The sequence below is a fragment of the Mustela putorius genome, unplaced genomic scaffold, assembly GCF_011764305.1.
Source record: "Mustela putorius furo isolate JIRA1106 unplaced genomic scaffold, ASM1176430v1.1 tig00004033_pilon_pilon_pilon, whole genome shotgun sequence".
Classification (NCBI taxonomy): Eukaryota; Metazoa; Chordata; class Mammalia; order Carnivora; family Mustelidae; genus Mustela; species Mustela putorius.
This window is the reverse complement of record NW_025422169.1, coordinates 6726485-6739247: the sequence shown is the minus strand read 5'-3', so window position 1 is coordinate 6739247 and position 12763 is coordinate 6726485. Positions and strand designations below refer to the sequence as shown.

Sequence of the window (12763 nt, the reverse complement as noted above, 5' to 3'; positions counted from 1 at the left end):
TCCTCCAGACTGCTGCTCATTTCCCGAAGTCTTTTTTTTTTTTTTAATATTTTATTTATTTATTTGACAGACAGAGATCACAAGTAGACAGAGAGGCAGGCAGAGAGAGAGGAGGAGGAGGAAGGCTCCCTGCTGAGCAGAGAGGCCGACGTGGGGCTCGATCCCAGGACCCTGAGATCATGACCTGAGCCGAAGGCAGAGGCTTTAACCCACTGAGCCACCCAGGCGCCCCCCGAAGTCTTTTCATTGTGAAATTTTCCTTTCGTGGAGTTCTTATCTACACGTTCTCCTGAAGATACCCGCCTGTCCTGCCTCTTCCGTTTACGACACATCAGGGAAGAGGCATCTTCTGAGAACCTTCAGCATCATTCTCATTCCCTACCCTCCTGTCCTTCAGATGAAATATTCTGAGTTTTGTCCATTTCTCTACATGGAATTTTGTCCCAGACTCTGGCAATTCTGGTCTCTGGATCCATTTGAAGTACTTTTCTGAACCCACGGCTTCCACATTAGAACCCAAGGCCACGAAGACTTCACCAGCCACGGCCTAGAAATAACTTCAATATGAGGATAAAACAGTGAGTGTAGCACATTGAAAGGTAATCTTTTTATCTGTCACTTTTTCTGCCCACGTCACCATGGATTATGTTCATTTACAGACTTCCTAGTAGTTCTCCTACAAATTTTTTAGGTCAAAAACAATTTTCTTACAAAAATTAAGCATTGAAATTAACAATTTTAAGTGCTCTATATTGAATTTCACCTTCAAAAAAAGGAATCACTGGGATGCCTGGGTGGCTCAGTGGGTTAAGCAGCTGCCTTCGGCTCAGGTCATGATCCCAGCATCCTGGGATCGAGTCCCACATCGGGCTCCTTGCTCGGCAGGGAGCCTGCTTCTCCCTCTGCCTCTGCTGCCTCTGTCTGCCTGCGCTCACTCTCTCCCCCTCTCTCTCTCTGACATATAAATAAAAAAAAAAAATTAAAAAAAAAAAAGGAATCATTGCCTCAACTAATAAAACTAACTTAAAAAATGTGCTTCCCTCCCCAGGTACCTTTTCCTATCTAGCTGGAAAAGAATGATGATGGACTGTGAGGGTAGGCAATCAGACATCCTTTTTGAAAGTTTTGGTTATTTTACTGTTAAAAAAAATTCTATTTTTCTTCAGTGCTCAACCAACTTTACATCCTCTAGATCTGTATCGCTGTGATATTAGGACATGCAACTTAAAAAATTAAGATCTAGGTAGACATAGCAATTTCCCGATTGCAGCCCGATGAACTTTTAAATGTCACATACATTTCTAGCTTTGTCCCTACTTTTTTTTTTATTTTTAAAAGATTTTATTTATTTACTTGACAGAGAGAGAGAGAGATCACAAGTAGGCAGAGGTGGGCAGAGAGAGAGGCAGAAGCAGGCTCCCTGCTGAGCAGAGAGCCCGATGTGGGGCTCGATCCCAGGACCCTGAGATCGTGACCTGCGCTGAAGGCAGAGGCTAAGCCCCCTGAGCCACCCAGGCGCCCCTACCTTTGTCCCTATTAACTTATTAACCTGGGTCCCATGCACTGCCCAGGCTGTGTGGGGGGTTTCCTCTGGGCAGGGGCGCTGCTTCTCTCTTACTACACATGTGCCTCCTTGGCTGTGGCTTCGGATACAGGCGGTCTGCCCGGTCTAGAATCAGGTCCTTCGGACCTATCCTCGGAAGACCAACAGTAGCCTGATGCCGGCTCATAGTGCCGCGTCCCTCCTTACCTCAGCCGGTCGCCCGGGCCTTGTGTCCACTCCCATCATCACAAGGAGAAGCACAGTGAGTGCCGGACAAGAAGATATTTTGAGAGAGACAGAGAGACACAACATCCACATCACTGTTACTTAGTTTATTGGTATCTTTGCTTTATTTTATGATTAGTTATTGTTACTTCCGTAGTGTATAAATTAAACTTTATCATAAGCATGCATATATAGGAAACAGCATAGTATATAAAAGGTTCGGTACTATCTATGATTTTAGGCATCCACTGATGCTCTTGGGACATATTCTTTGTGGATGAAGGGTATTACGTCTTAAAGTCCCTTATTAATTCTTAACAATAAGCCTGATGGTGGGTATTCAGGAGGGCATGTATTGCATGGAGCTCTGGGTGTGGTGCATAAACAATAATTCTGGAACACTGAAAAGAAATAAAATAAAATTAAATGGAAAAAAAATAAGTAAATGAACAAAGAAAGAAAGCCACTCATTAATTATTGACAACAGAGTCATCCGCTCACCCTTCATAGCCATGTCCCTAGGCTAGCACAAGCCTCATTTCTGCCCTGGAGTATGTCAGTGGTGATGAAATTAATTAAGAGATTTTCTCTGGGGTTTTAACTGCTTTGTCTGTTAGGGAAGGATGGCAGTGGATGAAATCACTGAGAAAGCTGACCTCAGTGGGCTGTGGGCTGGTGCCTAAGACCAGAGAAGCGCTGCGGTCAGGGTTGTAGACAGAATGTGATGTGGCGACGGTTCATTTGTGCTTCCCCATTTCCCCATTCAAGACATTTCCTTCAGGCTCAAAAGATGATGTTAATGTTGCAGAGAAATGCCCCCCCCACACCGCGGGGCCCCTAAATGGGCTCTTCCCATCAATGAAGGGCTCTCATCCAGTGACCCACCTCATCGCGGCCCGCTTTCTGCAGAAAGGATGGTACATCCCACAGGCATCATATCCGACTTAGCGAGCACATTCCGCACTTTGATGAATTTCAGTCATTGAAGCTGAGTAAGGAGGAACGTATTTTAGGCAGTGGGACTCTGAAAGTAGCATGTTTTAAAATTATTTTGACAGTTGTTAACTTTTCCGAGCATAGTCTTCCAAGTAACAGGTTATTTGAGTAAGGTGGAGGAATATGGAAAATGAATACATTAAATTTGGTAAGACGCCCTATACTACACTAACTGTAAGTGGAGGCTGTTACCAGGCTTAGCACTTCTGGATTAAGAAACCAGGAGAGAAAGAGGTCAGGCCATACGGCTTGATATTCAGCTTGACGTGTTGTGCTCCAGCAGAAAAAAGAGTGGATGTCCTTGGGACACACTGGTTTTGCCATCAATACTTCATTTGTGTTGGGGGAAACAAACACTGATCTAGGGAAACTGTAGAGTAAGTAATACGGAGTAACTCATACTTAAAATATTAAAATAAGCATGAAACTCCAAATAGACCCACGGTGATCATTCCATTATCTCATCATCTAAGTGCAGTGCACTGAAATGTGTTCCCCAAAAGATGTGTTTGGGCCCTGACCCATAGCAGCTGGGAACATGACCTTATTTGGAAATGGGGTCTTTGTAGTTGTAAGCAGGTGAACACAAGGTCATACTGGTGTAGGGCGGGCCATAGTCCAATGTAACTCATAAATAAAGGTGAGCTCTGGACACAGGTCCAGGTGTAGGCAAAGAGCCAGAGACTACAGCAATGTGGCTTCAAGCAGAGGAAAGCCAGGGATTGCCGACACCCCTGGGAAAGGAAAGGAGCTGGAACAGTTCCCTTCTCAAAGCCTCCAAAGGAATCAACCCTGCCGAAGCCTTGATTTCAGATTGCTAGACTCCAGAACCGAGAGAGAACAATTCTTCTGTTGTTTTAGGCCACTCTGTCTTTGGTAATTTGTTATGCAAGAAACGAATCACACGGTAGACGTTGACTTCCTGATATGGAGACCGGGCTCTTCCCATAGGGCTCAGGGTTCAGAGGTCCTTTGGCTACAATCACACCACACCTACATCAGAGTTCTGTGTGAGGCAGACATCTTTCCACACAAAATGGAAATAAAAATATGCAGGTACCTTACAGTATGTGTTAAATTTAACCATCTACAATTAAAGCCATTTTATAAATCAAATGAAGCTGACAAGTCCCAACTCCTACTGTAAGTTACACACTGTGCTCACACAGTCCACCATGGGGAAATGAAATGTCACTGAATATTGTATACCTGTTGGTCCGAGCCCAGTACATCAGTTCCCATACCCCTAGGACCATTCTTGTTGGTAAGGTGAAGCAAAGTCATTCACTATATTGGAACTAATTTGGGGGGGTGGTCTCATTTCCCCAATATTAACAAAATATTGTTAATATTTTGTTATTTTGTCTCATTTCCCCAATATTAACAAACATGAAGTTTCTCTTACACTATCTGCATCCATTTTTCCACCCCTTCCTTGGCCATCCCAACAGCAGAGTGTTGGGGTAAGAGGGACCTTCCTGTTGCTTGGATGCCCGGGAGGGAGGAAGGGGGGTGTATGGAGGCTGAGGGATTGGGGGTCCTGGAGATTGAAGGGAAAAGAGGTCACGTGTGCACGTGGGACATTGGACATTGAGAAAACAACGGAGAGACCGGACCAATGAGCAAATGTATTAAGGATAACAGGTACCCTTGTTTTCAAGGTCAGAGGAGGGAATTACAACCAAGAAAAGAGAAAAGGCTAAAAAAGTCTTGAAGCCTTGGGCTGGAATTGCAGACACAGGTATGAATTCTTTTCCTTCTTTGAAAGATTTGTTTATGTATTTGAGAGAGAGAAAGAGAGAGACTGGAAGATGGGGCAGCAGGATAGGGAGAGAGAGTCTCAAGCAGACTCCTGCTGAGTGTGTATCCCAGGGCAGGGCTCGGTATCGGGACCCTGAGCTCACCACCTGAGCTGAAACCAAGAGTCAGATGCTCAGCGGACTGAGCCATCCAGGCATCTCTGAACTCATTTTTTTAAATTGCATAACATGAGTAGAAAAAAGCATGGCTACACATGTACCAGTGTGTACCTATGTGTGTGTACGTACATGTACATATTCCCTGCTTCCATTGGTGTAATCTGTAAACACACCTGACATTCGGATGTCAGCTTCTCCTAGCCATCTTCCAATGAGGGGGCGGGACTCCTTGGATAAGAGGCGGATTCCAGGGCTGAGGGAGGGAGGTGGACTTAGGATAACTTACTCCAGGACGAACGGCTTCCAAGGATGGGAAGGGTGCAAGAGCCAACTTGAAGGGGCTTAACAGGGTTAAATTCAGGACAATTTAAGCATTGAAAAATCTATGATAATGCGTTTCGATTCACGGAATAAAACAGAAACACATGAGTAAACAAACAAATGAATATAAGAAGTAAATAGATAATACACGAGGAAGGAAAGCTTCTCCTTATGATAAAAATCCCAACCAGTGAACGCAGAAGGACGGAGGGAAATAGGAAATGACCATTTGGCCACCAGCACCGTGGCTGTTGGTACCAGCAGGAGATGTCCGCGGATGCCAGAGCCACGGAGTAGGGTTTCTGTAAGAAATAAGGCATTAGCTCAACAGTCTCCTCGGATAATGTACATTAATTTCAAAGAGAAAGGGGTGACTTTATGCTTAAGAGGCACAGCAGACAAGGTGACCCGGGCTAACACGTCCACTGGTGGAAGGAGGTGACATATGTGCCTCTTCATGGGGGCACACTGAGAAGGGCATTCAGACCCTCCTGCCACTGTGGGCTCCAGAAAAACTTCAGATGGCCCCTGACCATGGTCCCCTTAAATGGATCAAGGTTAACACAGGGACAATTCAAAAAGCTCTTTGAGGTTGAAGGAGATTGAACCACAGGATCCTGAATGCAGGGTGAGATTCTGGATCCCGAGCCTGGGAAAAGCAGAGGGGCGTTGCTGGGAATTGGGTGGAAGTGTGCTTGGGCGTGAAGCATTGCATCAGCGTTGGTTTCCTGATGCGGAGTCTTATCTGTTGATGGTATATGATTGTTTCCCTGTTAGTTTGTGAGATACAAAGTAAAATTCTGCAAAGTCGGCTACAACGAGTCTTAAAAGGTAAATCCTTAGTACACTTTCTTTATCTCCATCTCTGCAGCCTGCTCGCAGATGATTCTGGAAGAGACCCGATAATGGTGAGTGTGTGTGTGTGTGTGTGGATAGAGATAAAGACAGGATATGGGGCAGGGAGGTCTCAGAACAAACGTGGTAAAACGCTAACAGCTGAGGAATTGGGGAGAAGGAATCACGGGGATGTGGAGATCCTTGGTGCTAATTTTAAATTCATCTGTAAGTTAAAATGTGTTTCAGGAGAAAGTGTGGGGATGGAGAATATAATTAATTTCTTCAAAATGGAATGGCAAGTCTGGTGAAATTCTAGACTGACCTAACCAGTGTTAGAAATGTCCACTGACCCAGACTCATGTGCTTTCTTATGAGGCACAGGCAGGAAGGAGGAAGTAAAGCAACCAGAAGCAAGAGAAAAAATAAAGCCATTAAATAAGCATCCGTTTTGTCATCTAGACCTCCTTATGAGCGGTGATCCCATTACGTTCAGTGTCGACTCCTATCTGTTACAGGGACGCTACTCCTCAGTGAGCCAATATTGAAGCTGAATTTCTGAGAACCAGGTTATTGTCGAGGCAAAATGAACAGATTTTTACAGAAAAGACTAACATCCTACAGGGTAAAAGAAATGCTGATGACTACGTTGCATCTTGAGGAAATTATATTCTAACATAAATGCAACAATTTCAAATTTTCAGGATGTCATTAAGAGAAGAAATGGCTGCTCTCTTCTTATTTGTTCAAGAACTCATTTGAATCACTCATATCCTGTGGAGAAGAGCAAACCTCAACCTTCAAATCCGTCGAACTGACGTGCAACAAAATCACACTTCCAGCCAACAAGGAGTCAGTCGCCTTTTCCCCTCCAGGTCCTCCGTGTCACAAGCGCAGCCACCGCCCGCCCCACACCTGCACACAGCACGCTACCGGAAGGGACCCAGGAGGTGAGGCATGACATGGTGAGTTCCTGGTGTGTTCTCCAGGTTTCCAGAGGCCAGAAGGAAGGGCCCCTGCATCCTTCGGTTCCGCAGATGTGACTGGGACACTGGGACATGTGAATTCTCTACTCCGTGCAATACACTTCGTGAATACGGAAGGGGGCATGGGGGCAGACCTTCCAAACTCAGAAACCACCACCAAGAAACCTACCTGAAGGGAATGGTAGAGGAATTTCCCCATGGGGAGAGGAAATGGGAGACGAAAACACGGAACTTCAGGAAGGAAAAAAAGAGCGTTGGAATGGGTAAAAACAGCCATAGAAATACAACAGAAATATAAGTAGCCAAGTAATATAAGTAAATGCAATGAGCTACCTTCTTCATGAGTTTCACGAGTCATTTTTGAGAGGTGGAAGCACACATTACAGCCCTCGGTATTTGTGTATGAAGAGGAGAGACTCAGGACGCATATTTAAACCACGGGGAGATCAAGGGAGTCAGGTGTCTCCACGTCTATCCAAGTGCAAAATGTTGATACCAGTAGCCTCTGTTAGTCCAATGAGGTCTTGAAACACCAAACACACTAAAAAATTATTCAAAGTGATATACTCAGAGCACCATAAATTAAGCAAAATGGGATCTCAATCTTTCATATTTCTGATCTCTTAAAGATTTTTCATTAAAATACGTTGTTGGGAAGAATGAGTGTGTTTGATGCCTAGCAAACGAGAAAACCAGAGAAGACTGGCAGGGAGAGTGGAGACGGGGAGGAGAGAGACAGAGACAGAGACAGAGACAGAGGGAGGGCAGACTTACTCTGTATTTCAACATAGGGTTGAAAGAAAGAAGTAGGATCATAAAAACACCATCAGAAGCATCAAAGAGCTAATGCGACTGTTTTCGGAAGCAGATAATGCATAGGTTACTGGGGCAAGTGTCAAAAATAAATCTATTTTAGAACTTTCTCATCCTTAAGTGAAAATGTTTTTCTAACTCAGGGTCTTTCACTTGTCACCTTCCTTCTCCACACCCATTTATTTACCAAACCCTGTTACTTCTGCCTCCGTAAGATTCTTCACTGCGTCCCTACATCTCCCGAATTTTAGCTAAAGAAAGCAGAGACGAGCCCCAGCGTGAGGACACCTGGAAAGCTGTCCCTGGAAACAGGATTCCCCTCCCCTTGATGGTCTGGCCCTTTCCACCCCCCACCTCCTTCCAGCTGCCATAGTCCCCCACCCCGGTTTTCTTCCCGGGCCACATAGTCCCCGAGGATTAGAGCTGGATCATCGATACTGTAATGTGGGTTCAAATTCAAAGGTCATTTCTCTCAGATACATTTGCATCAAGACACTTGTATTCTCTTATGTACGCTTAGTTGCCTGGGAAGATACGGGAGCGTTATTTTGGGCTTAGAAGAGACCGTATTTTATTCCCTAATGGTACACCACTTTGTGGAGGTCGACCCCCCCCCTCCCACCTGCCTCTGGACAGGAGAGTAAGTCTTCAAGGAGGTGCAGGAGATGCACGACCGGACAGCACTGGACCCACAGGATGCCCTCGACCAGCTCTTTCAGCCGCCCTAGAAGTGGGGACAAAATGTCCTGTGAGTGCAGCAGACACCATCACACGTCTGCAGAGCAAATGCTCTTCCATCGGCAGCGACACAAAGACATGGCTGGTCGAGAACACAGGAGAGGAAGAAGGCTAAGAAAATGTCTGCCACTCCTATTGGGATGCTCTCCGATTTCCCTGCGTAGTGTGTGATTTGGTATATAGCGTTTCTGCAAAATAGATCTTGATTCTCTTTGGGAAAAAAATATAGGATAAAAGATAGGATAAACCACATGTTTCATTTGATTGTATCTTCTTGAGGAAAAAAACAGCTTTATCACCGCATCCCAAGAGAAGATCGCAAAAGCCAACTGTGTGATCAAAAGCATGAACCCGTCGGTGCCCTGGTCTGCTTGTTTCCTACCAGCCTTCCGGAGACAGTCTTGGCTTCCAGGCCTGGGGCCCACTGTCCTCCCTAGCATGTTTGTGCTAATCAGACCATGGGGACCGTGTGAATTTTAAATTCAGAAAAACACTCAAGGCAAACCCATCACTTATATAGTTGAAAATGTCAAGAAAAAGTGTGCCGAATTTGGAAATAAGGGATAAGAGAAAGGTCATGTGACCTCTCCATGTCACCCAAGGCTGGAGCACCATGCCTGAAAGCCTGCTGGCTTTCTTGAGCACAAAACTTCTCTCTAATTACTATTTATGGTTGGTTACTTATTGTTGGTTAAAGCCCTGACTAGGTAGTTTTTTTTATTAATTTTCAGAAAACTAAATTTATTTTTTGGTAATAAGCAAGTGATTTCCTTCCAGTGGAGAATATACTCCTGATGGTTATGGTTTCACTGCCTTGCAGAATAATAATCTGGTTTTCTAATGTAGCAGCTGTCCATTTTGGTTATTTTGTGAGCTGACCATACGCGCACCGGCTTCCAGGTTACAAACACACTTCCGGAAGATAGACGCTTCCCTCAACTGCGCCTATCAGTGTAATGTAAATTATTTCCTGGGGCTTCGATGCACACCTAACTGACTTTGATACTTCTAATAGGTGCTGAGATTATGTAGAACTCTATCCATTCTTTCTGGCAAGCATAAAGGGAGGAAGTTGTATGCAGGACCGCCGGCATCTTCAGGACTGCCTGTGGCAAAGGACATTTTGCCCCAGTGACCAGTTCGGAAGGGCTACCGGCCCCTCACATCCTGTTATGGAGAACCTTGCTCCACTGAGGCACAGCACGTGTCAAATTCGGGAATGGTGATGCCCCGTCTTTGTTTCCTGCTTGGCGGGCACCTCCTTCCCCTGGATTCTGATCATCCTCAGAAAAGAGGAGCGATGACCTTTCTATTGATCTCACCTCTACTGATTACAATACTAAACACCAGAGCTCAATGGCTCAATGAAACATCAATACAATCAAAAAAGAAGCATATTTTGAGTAAGAGGATTGTGAAGCCTTATGCTGGGTGGGGTGAGGACTCCCCAGGGGGACACGGATGCAGGGCAAGTGGGTGTGGTACCGGGGAGGGGAGTGTCCCACACTTTGAGAAAACAGGGAATGATTCTGTTTTCTTTGTTTTATTTCATCACCAGCATTTGGTAACAGCAGCTCTAACACTTAAGTTGCATTTTCTTTGTGATTCATGATAAAAGAAAGACATGAAAGAAATGCTCAGAATCACCTTCCTTTTCTGTAACCCGACAATAAAAATAACATCTTTGCTGTGAAGCCACGGAAAAGGATGTCACATTAACCATATGAAATGCATTTACTTTCTTGTCGATCTAAGAAGCCATTCAAAGGAGTATTTGATGAGAAAATTGAATGAGCAAAAGGTTAAAAACAATTGAGATTTTTTTCAGAATTTGAAATTCCATTTTGTACACAACTATTGTTTCTGGATGTCTCTCCTTTACTTCTATAAACCTCCACAAGGAGTTCTTTTCAGATGCTGTTTGGTGACAGTATGTATACATATGTATGTATTAGACTCCCTTTAGAGATCAAGATAATTTTTAAAGATAGAGTTTCATTTTCTGCTTAAGTAGACCACACTTTGGGTTACAATCCACTGTCAGTCCTTTGGTCCATGCACACTCACGGGTCCTCCCTGCGACGTGGGCGATAGGCTGGGGTAAGGTGACATGAGCTAGTCCCAGCACAGCACACACACCTCGGAGTCGATGCCTGGGATCTGTACTCTGCCCCCCGCCCTCTTCTTATATACTATGGAAATGATTAACTCTTTAGCTGACAGTGGAACCTGGTATCCCTTCTGCACTGTCCAGTGCAGGTGGAAAATAATACTGAGCTACATGAAAAATAGAATCATGTTGCATGCGTTCAGATAAAAGAACACGTAAGATGGAAATCAGTGATGCTCCATTCCTAGAGCTCCTTCCGGACACAGCATTCACTGTTTCATGTGTGTGGTTCCACCAAATCCTCAGAACTGTCCCACCAGACCCATACTACCCTTAGCCCCATTTTGTGGAAAAACAGAAGGAAAACTGATGCTAAGTGAAGTACAGTAGCTTGTCCAAGGTCACACAGGGAATAGTGACAACACCTCTTAATTTCACGTGGATGTCAGAGATGGAAGTTCTGTGGTTTTCAGAGGGAGAAGATAATGGTGGTTAGAACAGACTGAGAATATATGGATAAAATGGGTTTGGGACTGTGGGTAAGATTTTAATATCTAAACGAATATATGTAGTCATCAGAGAAAAAGAGTAAGTCTCACATGATATCAGTGTCTGGCAGGTATATTGCTAGATTCCTGGTATTTTCATCGTTGACTTTTTTACATGCACCATATCGTCATCCTAATTGTCCAGGTGGAAAAACTGAGACATGCACGATGAGTAATTTACCGGACATTAAATGTTTAGATGACTATTGGGCTGCAAGTCCAAGTTCCTATTGAAGTTCAAGGATTCACTCTTCATGCTACATCCCCATCTGGGTTGCTTTCTCGGGGGGCACAGTGAGACTTTTTCACCTGTGACATTAGTTCTTTAGTTCCTGAATATTCTTCTAGAGCATGTTCAGAGACTGAATATTGCTGTCATTCCTCTAAGCTCCCCATCATTTTTGGTTTTGTTTTTTTCATCTACTTAAAACCAAAAATGTCCTAGAAGAGAAGAGAGAAATGCTGGAGAGCAAACAAGCACAGAGTCAAAAGAGGCAAAGACATTCCAGCGCAGGCATCTGCAAACCCTGGGGCTTTCTCCTGCACCATCAGCCTGGGCCTTGAGGGGTGCCTGAGAGAACTGAACAGAAAGAAAATAGAGACAAGTCACCTACACAACATAACCAAACAACACACATTTTTCTTGAACATTGTCAGTCGTTGGTATGTGTAATGTGAATTTGAAGACTGAAATGTTGACCAAATGCAGTGACGATCACCACTGTTGTCGCGTACTTATGTGATTTACTCTGCATGACACCCTACGACATGGGTGTAAGTGTGTAAGTACAGACATAGTTCTAATGATGCGACCAGGGAAGGCGAGCCGCTTGCCCAGTACCACATAGTCTGTAAGTCCCAGAGCACGCTCGGCGCTCTGTAGCGTTCTCTCACTCACACACTAGGCCGCACCCTCACCACGGTTCAGTTCCACAGAACCAAACAAGGGAAACCTTGCCACATAACAATTTTGAATACATTTCTAGCCTTCACGTCCGATATCTATCTCCGACTCCCAACTGTTCCCTCCTGCCTTGGTTTAGCTCGGTCTGCCAAACACACAAAGGTGGGTCAAGGGTAATAGTTCTTCACAGAAACACCACAGCGGTAGAAGGGAGGGAACAAGAGACAGGCAGGGGGTGGACGGTGGGGCAAGGGAATGCAGGATGCCGGCACCTCATCTCCATAAGCAGGCATCAGCACAGACAGCAATGTCGGCCACAGCAGGCAGAGCGTCTTGGTGGCCACACTCTGCACCTCCCCCTCAGGAAAAACGAAGACACGGCAACTGCTGGGCAAAACTCAGAACCCTGGAGAGGGAGGGAACCCTTTCAAAATGGAAAGCCAACGGCCAGATGATTGTGAGGTATGAAAAGAAGAACCAGTCACAGGAGGAAAAAAAAAAAAAAATTAAACCTTACACCTGAACCAGCATAGCAACACGGTTGATCAGACATCACCCAGAGTCACACAGGGCACTGAGACAAGGACAGTGTGTTTGTTAAAATGTCATTTTCCTCAGCAGCAAAAAATTGGAAAGAGAGGCAAACATGAGAGATTAGACATATCTCAATCACTACCTCTTGAAACATTGCTTTTCTTGCTATAATTTATTACAGATCCTGTTTTAGATCTGTGTGTGTTTCCTAGGTGTATTTACATGATCCTGTTTTAGCTCTGTGTGTGTTCCCTAGGTGTATTTACATGCTTCACTGTACCATCTTGAACAA

General features: G+C 44.7%; 1 long non-coding RNA gene across 1 annotated transcript; it reads left to right on the top strand.

The window, feature by feature from the left end:
• The first annotated feature begins 321 nt into the window (after positions 1–321).
• LOC106006393 lies at positions 322–7746 on the top strand. Its single transcript, XR_006604418.1, has 4 exons — positions 322–599; positions 4426–4505; positions 5876–5912; positions 6543–7746. It is a non-coding gene; the product is annotated as an uncharacterized LOC106006393 (long non-coding RNA).
• The last annotated feature ends 5017 nt before the right edge of the window (positions 7747–12763 follow it).